Here is a 13406-nt window from a genome sequence, read left to right as displayed (position 1 = left end):
ATAGGTATACGAAATAATGTTTTCAGTTGATGTAGCAAGGTGTAGAAAATGCATTTGATCTGAAGTACACGTGGAATAAAGGTCATCCGAACATGACCACTTATTGGATGTTGTCAGATTCTGTATTTAACGGAATGGTTATAAGGATCTGTATATCAATCAGATTGATTTCAAAGTGCATTGATTATGGCGCGAGTCAACACAATTTTGTTAGCATATGGAGACATCATATATTGCAAGCCACGCGATTACATCAGACAACAGCTCAGGAAACTGACAAATTGAAAAAGTGCGATGTGGTATAATACATCAAATATGAACAGTGGAACAGTGGCGATGTGGGGACGTTGGTGGATCTTTGGATATCAGACTTAACGAACACTTAACTAGATCCTGTAAAATACTTGTTTGTTCGTTTTTTATGTTTAACATCGACAGCTAGTGTCATTTAGGGCCAAACTTAAAATTGAAAACAAAAATGATATACATTTTGAATTATATGAATATGGAAATGACAAATACGTTATAAAAAATGTGTCCATTCGCGTTTAAATGTGCAAAATGTGTACGTATATAATATGCGTACATTACTCGATTGAACACATTGGTTTGAGGGAATAATCTTTATATTCTACTAATGCACGTGGAAACTGGTATAATGTTTTTTAGTATGAAATGCTTGCAGATGACTTAGGAAATAAAATTGAAATTGACATATCAACAACCACATTTCCTATTTTGGTCCATTGGGTTCTAAAATTCTACCGAGTGTGTTCCTTTGTCCAGGGCGTAAATAATACTGTTTATCGTTGGATTACTTTATTGTGAATTGTGTCATAATCCGTTTACTGTCATTTTCAATTGTTATCTCATATGTTTAGGGGTTTTCTTCACCAACATGCTATTAAACACTTAATTTTGTCTGCGATAAGGCCATCTTTGATATCTTACGGAAAATAACCTCTGCTCGGTGTTTCAATCAGATCGAAAACTACCATCATCAGTGCAAACATCTTATCGTTGTAAGGTGGTGGAAACCACAACCTACGACATACACAATCATGCTAATTTAGCAGTACACTGTACGTGCATTGGAACACGGTTATATTGAAGGCCTGGGAAACGGAAATTCTCTTCAAATTATCCAGATTTCCATATAAACCAAGGTAAAAAACCAAACACTATATCTAAACAAGGGTAATACTAATTCATTTCAATTTAAGCAGTATTTCAATATATCTGATGTCAAATTACGTGGACTCCATTGTATTTATCAATTAACAATAGGCTTATTGTTGTGCTATTGCATGTGTATTAATCGTTGTTTACGATGTATGGTTCTGTTTTTCCGCTAACATTAAATATGATATAAGGCAAATAATTGTTGCATCTTAAATGACAACTTTAGAGTCACCATACTATTACTTCCGATGAGAATTAATGGAATCTTAGATGGGTTTTCCAAGTTTGACAGACTCACATTTGACACTTTTTTGCACACACCCTTCAGGAAAAATCAGTTGTTGGAATTATTTTCAAAGCGTCGTAATCACAGAGACGTTACATCCCAAAATGATCACCTTCAAAAATCGATTCTCCTAAACCAACCACGTAGTCATGCAAATATCGACAAACCTCGGTAGCATCATACATATAATGCCTTAAGTAAATACTCCATGTCTTGGCTATGTTAAAAGTATGCGATAAAACAGTTTTTCATTATTTCCACGTTATACATTTCTTAGTATATTGAAGTTGTAATTGTTCTTTATTGCATAAAGCAACCGTAACAGACGTAAAGCAACTGCAATTTCTTTTTCGTGAATTTGAATTAGAATAAAATCCTCTATACAAGATGAGTTTCAATGACATAACTTACGTTTCACTCGATTAAATTAGCATTACAGGTCTCCGTTCTGGAACATCATATACTTAACGATATATATATCTTTTAGTTTGTACTATTCACCTAACAATTCTCTTGCAAATGATAATCATTATTTCTTTGCACATGCAAACTCTTAAATGAGTGTGTTAAAACAAATATCAGAGTGTTCACCATCAGCGTCATGTTTAATTTATGTTTAGCACTATTGTTAACAAATTAATCATAATTTATAGATAAACTGATATAATCGATCGAACAGTATATAGCTGTTTTTTTTAATTTGTACGTAAATGTTATTTAATAACTCTGCACGTTGATTTTTTTATTGTATCTATCATGAACTTGCTAAAATTGCTTAGTAATACTAATAAGTATTATTGCCTTTTTGGTATTATAGAAACAAGTATAGTTTGCATACTTCAGAATCAAACTGGTAGAATCGCTTGGACAGCAGATTGTTTTTCTCTAATTGTGAAATCATTGAAAACAAATGTTACAGTACTAATTTGTCAGAAGAACTAAGTCTTCTTATGTATACCGATATATTTAACAAAACATAAATTAGGGAGCTGTTGCATGGCCGTCCAAAATCGATTTTAACCCCCTAACTCCCAACTATGCTTTTCTACACATTTTCATGTCGGTGTTGGGATATAATCGCAATATCTTCCTTCCTTATTGAGCTATCGGGATACTGTTTTCATGCGGTCTGTAAAACTACAGAAAACAACCGACAACTTTTGTTCTAAGTAAAAAATCATTTGGCAACGCATTTTGTTCTCTTTTAGTGAGTTGAAAAATCATGCAAACTTCATTCCTACAATATAGCAAATTTAAATTGTTGACGTTGTGTGTCAGACGGCGGAGCTGTGTATCTCGAAATATGCAACAAGTAGCAAGGATTAATACTTGTGTTTCACAGTTTTTGTAGTTGATAGTGCACTGAAAGAAATCCACTCTAACAATAATTTTCTCGTAGCTTGAATACAAATGTAAATGTAATAAGTATCATGTGTAACACACAGTAAACTTCGATAAACTACTGATACAAAATAAACAAAAGAGCTATTTACTATACATACCAATAAAACCGAGACATTACAAAATAAACAAAAGATCTATTTACTATACATACCAAGAAAACCGAGAAATCACTGGTCAAAATACACAAATTTGTAATTCATAACATGCCGAATTAAGTTTTATATTGCCTCTACAAATCAGATAATAATTTCGACGAGTTTGCTTTATCTCTATCCAACCCCTTAGAAGATTTTTTTTAAACAAAATTTCGTTTTCTTATCTTATCTTCTTATTCCTTCTTTATAATCACCGTCGTCTGTTTTAATTCTGTGCCATTCGTTTGCCTTAGTTTTTTTCCAAATTAAAAAAAAAATACTTCGATTATCCTCATATTTTTGTCCAATCTAGACCTTATTTAACCTTGTGTTTACAATGAGCCTTAATCTTTTTAGTTAATAAATCAATTTGATTACTCTGATATTCTCCTACTTTAATCATTTCTTCAAGCTCTTGTTCTTTTTTCCTTATTACCCCTTCCCTCTTACTCATTATCTTCAAAACGTGTATGGTTAGTTCTTTTATTTTATGTTTTGTCATTTCCCACCATTCTGTGAGTTTCTCATAGTGCACCTTTATTGTTTTCCAGTATGACCAGAAAGTTTCGAAAAAGTCTTTAAAAAGTCTAATTCTATAACTGATGCATTCATTTTTCATACGCCAGGACCAATTTTGCCTTGTCTATTTTCAAATCCGCAGTCACCATATTGTGATCACTACATGGAAATATTTTTGTATTACCCATATCATTAAACAATTCATTACCTACCAAAACATAATCTATTCTAGATCTTGATTTCCCCCTTTTAATTGTAAATTCTCTTCTTTTGGGATTTCGTTCACGCTATAAATATTCCAGTTCATATTTTTCAATAAGCTCCGAAAATTGTTGCGTGGTTGGATCATTAGTGTTTGTTGTTGCTATCCTATCATATTATTATCTAACGCACTATTGAAGTCACTCATAATAACACATTTCACTCTATTTTTGTTTTCGCCAATGTTGTTCAGAAATAGTATCCTCTCTGCACATGTGTTTGGTGCCATTATTCCATATAGATCTGTTTTAGTACTGTGAGTTTCCTGTAAAGCTATTACATTGAACTTCTTTTTTGATAACCATAAGAAAAAATCTTGCCTTTTTGCTTTATCTCTTAAGCCATTAATAGTAAAATATACAATACATAGAGATGACATTTATATAAAATATGAATGAATATTTCAAGTAGTTTCATACTTTTATAGTGTTAATTTCCCTGTGAACTATCAATTTTGCATATCTTGATTGCTTGGCGTTCTGCAGATCTGTCGATGACCGTCCTTTGGATCCACATACGCCGACTGCAGTGTATGGAAAAAGTTCCTGCACTTTGTTGATGGCAGAAGACAAATTGCAGATCACTTGTTCTGGATCGTCGATTTGTCTTGTAACGTCGTTCGTACCAAAGCATAGTGTAACTTTTTGAATGGCCGCGTTCTATGGAATCAATGACACAGCTCTTTCTATAACGACGTCAACTTTATCAAGAGATACACCAGAAATGTTCTTGTCTGAGATTGTCAAGACGTTTGACATTGGATGCTCCTAGAATGACCGATAGGTCGTTCTGTTTAGGTTGTTTCGAAGGTGATTCCACATCGATTGTATGCACAGTATTTGCTGTTTCATCGTCGGTTTCTAATTCTGACGCTTCTCTGCCGTCCAAAACGTCATTTTTGTACTCGCCATATAGCTTCACCGGGCAAGACCTTAGTAAATGATCATTCTTTTAACAAATGAAGCAAAGTTTTTCCTTTTTTTTCTGGCATTCAGCGACCAAATGATTCTCACTTTTGCATAACTAACACTCCTTCCGTGATACTATTTTATTGGGACATTTGTAGGACGGATGACTTTTTGGTTGCAATGAAGGCACTTAGTTCTATTGTTATCAGCGAATATGCGTATATGAAAACGGCCAATGAAGTTCCGAATTGGAATAGTCGGTATACATCCAACGATACTCAATGACATGTAACGTGTGCCGTTTCAACGTCTGTTCCGTGTATTTTACCTCGGCGAACGCTACTTGGCATCATCTGACCGTATTGGGACATATACGTTAAATAACATTTTCTTCAAGTTCAAAGGGCGCATCATTCACAGTTATATTTGTGACGGTTTTTCCCACATCAAGCACAAAAATTCACGGATTTTCCAAATATTTCAATGTTGTTTAACAATGCTTTTGTAGTTTGCTTCTTGTATCGATGTTCTTGCAAGAAATAGCACAACTCTTTTCCGTAATTTGTATAGCATTAATTTCACTGTCAAACTTTCAGCTTTTTCAGTTAATTAACAAAATGTGTCAGCCCTTGTAAATATCTGTGATATAAATGTACCGAGAGATCACGTTGAAGTTTTGACATGTCCGTATTTATATCGATACAACACGTTCACAGTAGATCTACCTGTCGGTCATCGGGTACACATCTTGTCACTCACTCGCGTACGTGTCCACGGTTGACTACTTCCACTGTGAAGCGTTATTTATAGTGACTATGGCGAGTAATGTATATAGTGATAGTGAATTCATGCTACACCCCTGGTGAAGGTTTTTTGACCATTATTATATTCAAATAAGATCACACATCAATCCGGTTTTGCATGAATTAGAACAACACGGCATTAGAGTTCCGATAGATGATAGGAAATCATGTAAAATATGCAATATTGACGGAGCTCAAAACTCACCTAGCTTCTTCTGTGCAAGGGCAGATCACTATGTTTTGTATTAACATACCATATATCTTTTATTTTAGTTATTTTTTTTTCTTTAAAAAGGATTGTATGAATAGAGATTCATTCTTATACAGGATGTTTGAGTTGCCAAATAAAGGTTCCTCAAGAACATATTTGATGGTTAGCGAGTCTTATTCAGTATACATCTTAGTTTTACACATGCATTTTGCATTTTTGTAAAAACATGGTAGATTATTTAACTATTTATACTTGAACAATTCATCATAAAATTGTTTTTTTTATCATTTTTTTTTTCAAATAGAACACTCCTATTCTCCTCCAACTTTCATTCGTTGAGTGGTAAATGTTATAAATTGTTTTTATATACCTACTTTCGATAAAGTTGTCTAAGTTTAACATTCCTATATCCCCTTTCCAGTTTCTGTGCAGCATACTTTACGGTCTATTTGATTTGGTTTCCCATCTCCTCAAATTAAATTAATACAATTTATTGCATATTGGAACATTAATGGTATGCCACGTATTTCAATTTTATATCGGAATACAGACAATATGAAAGTGTTTACAATCAAAGTTTTTTCACTAAATGTTAAATTTCGTTTTTCTGTTCTCTTCTTTCCTACTCTGTTTTTCTGGATGGCAAGTTATACTTCAGAAATTGGAATTGTTGTAACAATAACGCACGTTGGAAATTTATTTATATTTATCGTGTTCCACAATACCTTCTCTATGTGATTTATTCAGTATGCCTACTGCAACCAGCTATTAGAAGCAAGCATGATGACATGTTTTGTAACTTTGGTTTCATAATCAGTTGAGAATGTCAAGATACTAACAGCAAACTGTCAGGGTCTGTCGGATAAGTTCAAGCGTAAAGATGTCTTTGCATATTTAAGAGACACAAGTTATAATATATACTGCATTCAAGACACACATTTCACCAAAGAAAAAGAAATGCTAATACGCAATGAATGGGGTTATAACTGTTATTTCAATTCTTTTAAATCAAACTCACGGGGTGTTGCTGTACTAATTAACAATAATTTTGATTGTAGGATCAAAAAGGAAAAGATATACTCGTCTGGTAATTTTTTAGCATTAGACTTGGAAATTGAAGGTAAAAATATAACATTAATCAATATTTATGGTCCAAACTCCGATTTTCCTGATTTTTTTACAAGAGTGGAAGATACTATCCTTGACTTTAATAATGATAAATATATAATCTGTGGTGATTTTAACTAGTTATTGACCCTGAGCTGGACTATGACAAAAGCTATAAAAAAATCATTAATCCAAAGGCTAGAGAGAAAGTTTTAAATTTAATAGAAAATTTAGATATGGTAGATGTTTTTAGGGAACAGCATACGAATTTGAAACTTTATACATGGCGAAGACATTCACCTGTAAAACAATCAAGATTAGATTTTTTTTTTTGTTTCTCGAAATATATTGTCAAGTGTTTCTGAAGCAAATATTGATGTAGGGTATAGGTCTGATCATTCTTTTCCAAAGATTGTTTTAAAATGTTATGACTTCAAAAAAGGTAAAGGGCTTTGGAAATTTAACAACTCATTATTACATGATCAAGGAATATTTGAACCTGGTAAGTAATACAATTAAATCTGTAAAAGCACAGTACTGTCTGCCAATATATAATCTTGACTCTATTGATAATATTAGGATAGCAGCCTACAATTTATAATAAATGATCAACTCTTTCTTGAGACACTTTTAATGGAAATAAGAGGAAGAACAATATCATATTCATCTTTTAAAAAGAAACAAAAGAATTTAAGAGAAAACAATCTGAAAGAAGATAGTAGTAAACTTGAAAATCAAACTACTGTTGATATATATCTAAATGAATTGAATAGAAAAAAGAAGGAATTAGAAGAGATTCGGTTGGAAAAACTTAAAGGTAGTGTAATTCTGTCAAAACCTTTATGGATAGAGGAAGGGGAAAAGCCTACACAATATTTTTTTAAATCTAGAAAGTAAGAAATTATGTATCAAAAATTATTCCAAAACTTGAGAAAGAAAATGGAGAGTTTATCACTAATCAAGATGAAATTCTTAGTGAAGTTAAATCCTTTTATGAACAATCATACTCTGTTGACAAGAACATTGAGGAAGTAGATTTAGAAGAATTTTTAGAAGGTTGTGAAGTTCCAAAATTAAATAATACAGAATCTTTGAGTATGGAGGGTCTAATAACGTTTGAAGAAGCATCAACAACTCTTAAAAATATGAAAAATAATAAAAGTCCGGGATCGGATGGATACACTTCAGAGTTTTTCAAATGTTTTTGGAGTAAATTGGGGTTTTTCGTTGTTCGTTCTATTAATTATGGGTACTTAAATGGTCAACTTTCAATCACACAACGTCAGGGCATTATCACCTGTATTCCAAAGCCAAACAAATCAAAATACTTTATTAAAAAATGGCGTCCAATTTCTTTATTAAACATTGTATATAAAATAGCTTCTGGGACAATAGCTAACAGGATTAAAAATATTTTGGGTAAAATTTTAAATTCAGACCAGACAGGTTTTATTTCTGGACGATAGTTAGGAGAAAATACAAGATTAATTTATGACATTATGCAATACACTGAGGAATATGATATCCCTGGAATGTTGTTAATAATTGATTTCGAAAAAGCTTTTGACTCCGTTTCCTGGAAATTTATTGATAAAACTCTGAAATACTTTAATTTTGGAAAAAGTTTAAGAAAAGTTTTACATCATAATGCTAGCTCTGCAATTAATCAAGGAGGTAATTTGTCTTCATTTTTTAATATTATGCGCGGTTGTCGTCAAGGCGATCCAATCGCTCCTTATATTTTTATCATCTGTGCGGAAGTCTTAGCTATTCGTATTAGAAATAACAGAAACATTGTTGGTATAAATATAGAAAATTGTAGTATTTTGAATTCTCAATATGCTAATGACACTTCTCTAATACTTGATGGATCTGAAAACTCTTTGAAGGCAGCTGTTACAGAATTAAATATTTATGCCAAAATTTCAGGACTTAAAATAAATACAGGAAAATCACAGGTTATTTGGATAGGCAGTAAAAAGTATAGCAATGATACACTTATTCCGAGCTTGAACTTACAATGGGGAGTTACTAAATTTACACTTCTTGGTTTTGACTTTCATGTTGATCTTCATCAAATACCAAAAATGAACTTATTTTATAAAATTATGTAAACTAAAAAAAATAATACAAACATGGAACAAAAGGAAAATATCTCCTATTGGTAGAGTATGTATCATAAAATCTCTCTTAATTTCTCAGTTAAATCATCTTTTTATTTCACTTCCAAATCCAGATGAAAATTTTGTAAAACATCTTAACACAGTTCTTTTTAATTTTCTTTGGAATAGCAACTTAGATAAAGTTAAGCGAGATGTAGTTATCCAGAATTATATAGATGGAGGTTTGAAAATGATTCATCTTTCATCGTTTATAGACTAGTTAAAGATAGGGTGGATAAGAAGAATTTTTAGATCAAATGGTAAATGGCAAATGATTCTAAAAACTAAAGTAAACTTTCTTTATTTGGCAAACTGTGGAAGTGAATATCTTAATAAAATGTTATCTAGTTGTAAGAATGCTTTTGGAAAGATGAATTCACAGCATGGTTCAAACTAAGAATAAAGGATAATCAATTAGAAGCGGAAAAACACTCTGTTCTTAAGACACCAATTTGGTACAATAAAACATTACTGTTGGAAATAAAACGATTTTCTACCAATCATGGTTTAGAAAGGGAATTTCAATTATACAAGTCCTGTTAAAAAGTGTTTCTCCATGTTCATTCCTTACATATGATGAATTTTGTAATAGTTATGGTGTAATAAGTAATTATCTTCAATATAATGGACTGATATCCAGCATCAAAAAGTATCTGAAGAATGTAAATTTACCAAATGAAATACTATTTTATCCAACTTTTCCTTTTAGTCTTGAAATTATACTGAAAAACATTTGTGGAGTCCAAGATTTTTATAGAGCACTTGTCAAAAACAATAATGTAATAGCTGGTCAAGCTAAATGGGGAACCTCTTTTGACTACAATCAAGAAACATGGAAAGATATATATAAAATACCCTTCATCTCAACCAATAATACTAAACTTCAGTGGCTTCAGTTCCGAATCTCCCATTATATACTAACAACTAACACTTATCTTTGTAAAATTGGTCTCTCCAATAATCCTTATTGTTTGTTATGTGCTTTAGAAAGGGAGACAATCACTCATCTATTTTGGGAATGCTCTTAAGTTCAAGATTTTTTTAGCTAATTTTGAAAGTCTTTTAGATATTCTGTTTATACCATTTGCAATTAATAAAGAAACTATGCTTTTCGGAAAATTCAATCATAACGGCATATATCAAAGAATCGATAATGAAATTGTTCTTTTTATCAAACACTATATTTTTGAAACAAGATGTTTACATGGTTCTTTAAATGTGATAGCTTTTTTTAAACTGTATTAAAGATTATTATTATGTTCAAAGATATATATAGCTTATAAAAAAGGAGAAAAAACTTTTAAAAAATTTACCAAAGATTGGAAAAAATGGATAAAGCTAATAGAACTCACAAATCCCTGACAGTTGCACATATCTTTTATTAAAATAGAATATATATTTATTTGTTGTCATACATACATGTGTCATGCTTGCTTTTGATCAGGATGTTGAGCAGTAATTTTTAATTCAATTGTAACTATCAAATATAGAATGACTATCTAACTTCTTGCTTCCTTCTTTTTTTTCTTTTTTTTTTCCCAATTCTTTCTTTCTTTTTCTTTCTTTATTTTTTTTAAATCATGTTTTCATTTAGTTGATTCAATATTCTTCATATAAGAATATATCTACATTTAAACATTATTCTTCACGATCTCTCGTTTCTAGTTCATCCCATTATCCCTTCTTTCCTTCCCAATTCTTTGTTCTTTTTTATTTTATTTTTTTCTCTCTCCCTCCCCTCTCTCTATAAAAAAATCAAACAATGTAATTGTAATGACGAATGAAAGAATGGCAGAGTGAAAGATGTGCTTGGAAGATAACTATATCAATAATTCATGAATATATGATTAATGTAAAACTGATGTATTGTTTGACAAAAAAATAAAAAATTACAAAAAAAAAAAAAAAAAAAAAAAAAATCTTTTTTACATATCTGTAAAAATATTGACACTATTTTCTCCATCCACATTTTTTCATTGTTTATTTGATATCCATGATAATTTCCAATGCTTTTACTGATGTCTTAGTCCATTTAATTTTGGTGAACTCATGATTTTTAATTTTCCATTGTCCCAGATATAAACCTTTATAAACCTAATTCATATTGGCTCCTGATGCTTTATCACAAACAGCTAATAGTTGAAGACCCTCTTTTATTGAGCTTTCTATTAAAAACTGGATGTCATTTTGCAAATATGTATAGTTTTTGTTGTCCTCCAATTTGCCTACAAAATAATTGAGGTCTCGTGATAATTGAGTCAGAGATTGCGCCAGCACCTTTGCTTTTGATATGGATACCTAACGTGTCATTCGTCAAAGTTAGTCTCAATATGCTTCCTAATTTTCATGAGGGACTTGTAGAGGTCTATTACAGGCATGTCTCTGGCTAGATATTTCTTTAATGAATTGATTGACTTTCAGGGTCGTGTCAGTAAACGGTGTCTATGGTTTATCACCGTTTCGAGGTATTACCGTACACATGCCTAAAGCTTCATTTCCGGAAACGCGTCCCTTAGTGATTAAAGCGCCTCTGTGACCTTGATGTAAACATATCCTCCTTGTTACGATTTAATTCATTTGCACCTAAACAAACGATCACTTTATTCAATATACCTTTTGATTGTGGAATATGATGTTCCACAAATCGAAGCATTTATGATTTTACTATCGCTGTCGCTTGTGTTTAAAAAACGTACAGTTTGAAGCTCAAATAAGTACACAAGCATTATTCTCAGTCTAGAGGTGGGATTCATCTTCAAATTCTGATGAATTACGTTCTTCATGTGAAACTGTTTCTGATTCATTGGTTTGCCCGTTTGCGATTTCGTATGCATAATCATCATGCTAAAAAATAGGATACACTTAATACCATACAAATTGCAGCAGACCCTAATATATCTTCATATAAAACATGTTGCTTATCACTGAGTGGCCGTAAAACGGTCCAAAGTGATAACCCTCCTTTATTAGTGTTAATGTAGGGGGCGCTATATTCATAATAACGGTTCAATGGAGTTTTTAATACATAATGTTATATAGAAATATGTGTATTAATTCAATTAACTAATTTTAATTCAAAAATAAAAAAAAATATCGTGGGCGGATGTTCACTCTATATGCAACACATCTTACGAATGAATGCTTTTATATACTGAATGTCATAATATATGAATACCATTTATAGCTTGATTGGGAAGCTAAGCTAAGGTTATTTAATATAACAACAAACAGAGTATTGATAGTAATGGCCACGGCGTTTATTTTGCCATTTAATATTGGGCGTAAATAACGGCCCGGAACAAGCAAAAGGGCGTCAATTACGGCCCACACTATTCAAAGGGCGTCAATAACGGCCCACACGATTCAAGGGGCGTCAATAACGGCCAATACAACTGAAGGGGCGTCAATTACGGCCTACGCATCAATCAAAGGGCGTAAATAACTGCCCAACTGGCATCACTACCTGAAGAAAACAAGTACAATACAATTTCAAATTTACTGAAAATTCAAGACATTTTTTCATCAAGGAGAATTATATGATCATCCAAAATATGCAAATTAAACTTGTGAAATATGATTTTAATTTTTTCCCTGGGCTGATGTTCGCGAAGTCCTGCCACTTGGCTCACGATAATTAATTCGTTTACATGAGCCTCCGCCACAAGATAAGAATATTTTGGGGGTAACGAAACCCACATCCCAAACCACCGTAGCCAAAATTAAAAAATTATATCATTTTTACTGAAACATAACTACTAAAACTGGTTATAAAAATTGTGGAAATAACCTGTCATCCCAAAACAGCATTCACTCGTTTGCCAATTGTATAGAATTGAGCAATATATCATTGCCTAAGCTGTTGATATGTACATGTTCTCTGTCTAAAAATGCTACACGATTTGCCTGACTATCATTGTATTTAATATATCCATCCCAGTTCCAACACCTGTTTTGCAATGTTCCTATTGACTCTAATTCTGGCCCGATCGGCAGCAGACACATTCTCTGAAGCGCGCCAACTTAACCTGGGCAATACATTGTATCTGTGACAAAACTAGGACTGTACGGGGAAGGAGGCTAGCTAGGTACCTGGAATCCATACATATTTGTTCCCTTAAATTGTAGGACCCCACTTCCATAAGGTCATTGGCTCCACAATATAAGAACAGCATAGATGGTTCCCCTCTAGCATTTATCATATCCTGAACATAGGTAATCACGGAATCCCACCTCATTCCACACTGTCCTCTACACCATATATAACAAAGGAGGCTCGCTCGATAATGGAAAAGCCAACTATGTAGACAGACTGCCTGATATTTCCTGAAAACTTAAGGCTAAAATTAGGCCATGTAACAAAGAGCCTATCTTTTGAACGATCAGAGCAAGGGACGCCAGTGCTCTAGAATACAATTCACAAATATTTGAA

The sequence above is a fragment of the Argopecten irradians genome, unplaced genomic scaffold (genome assembly GCF_041381155.1).
Source record: "Argopecten irradians isolate NY unplaced genomic scaffold, Ai_NY scaffold_0411, whole genome shotgun sequence".
Taxonomy (NCBI): Eukaryota; Metazoa; Mollusca; class Bivalvia; order Pectinida; family Pectinidae; genus Argopecten; species Argopecten irradians.
Note: the sequence above shows the minus strand (reverse complement) of the source record.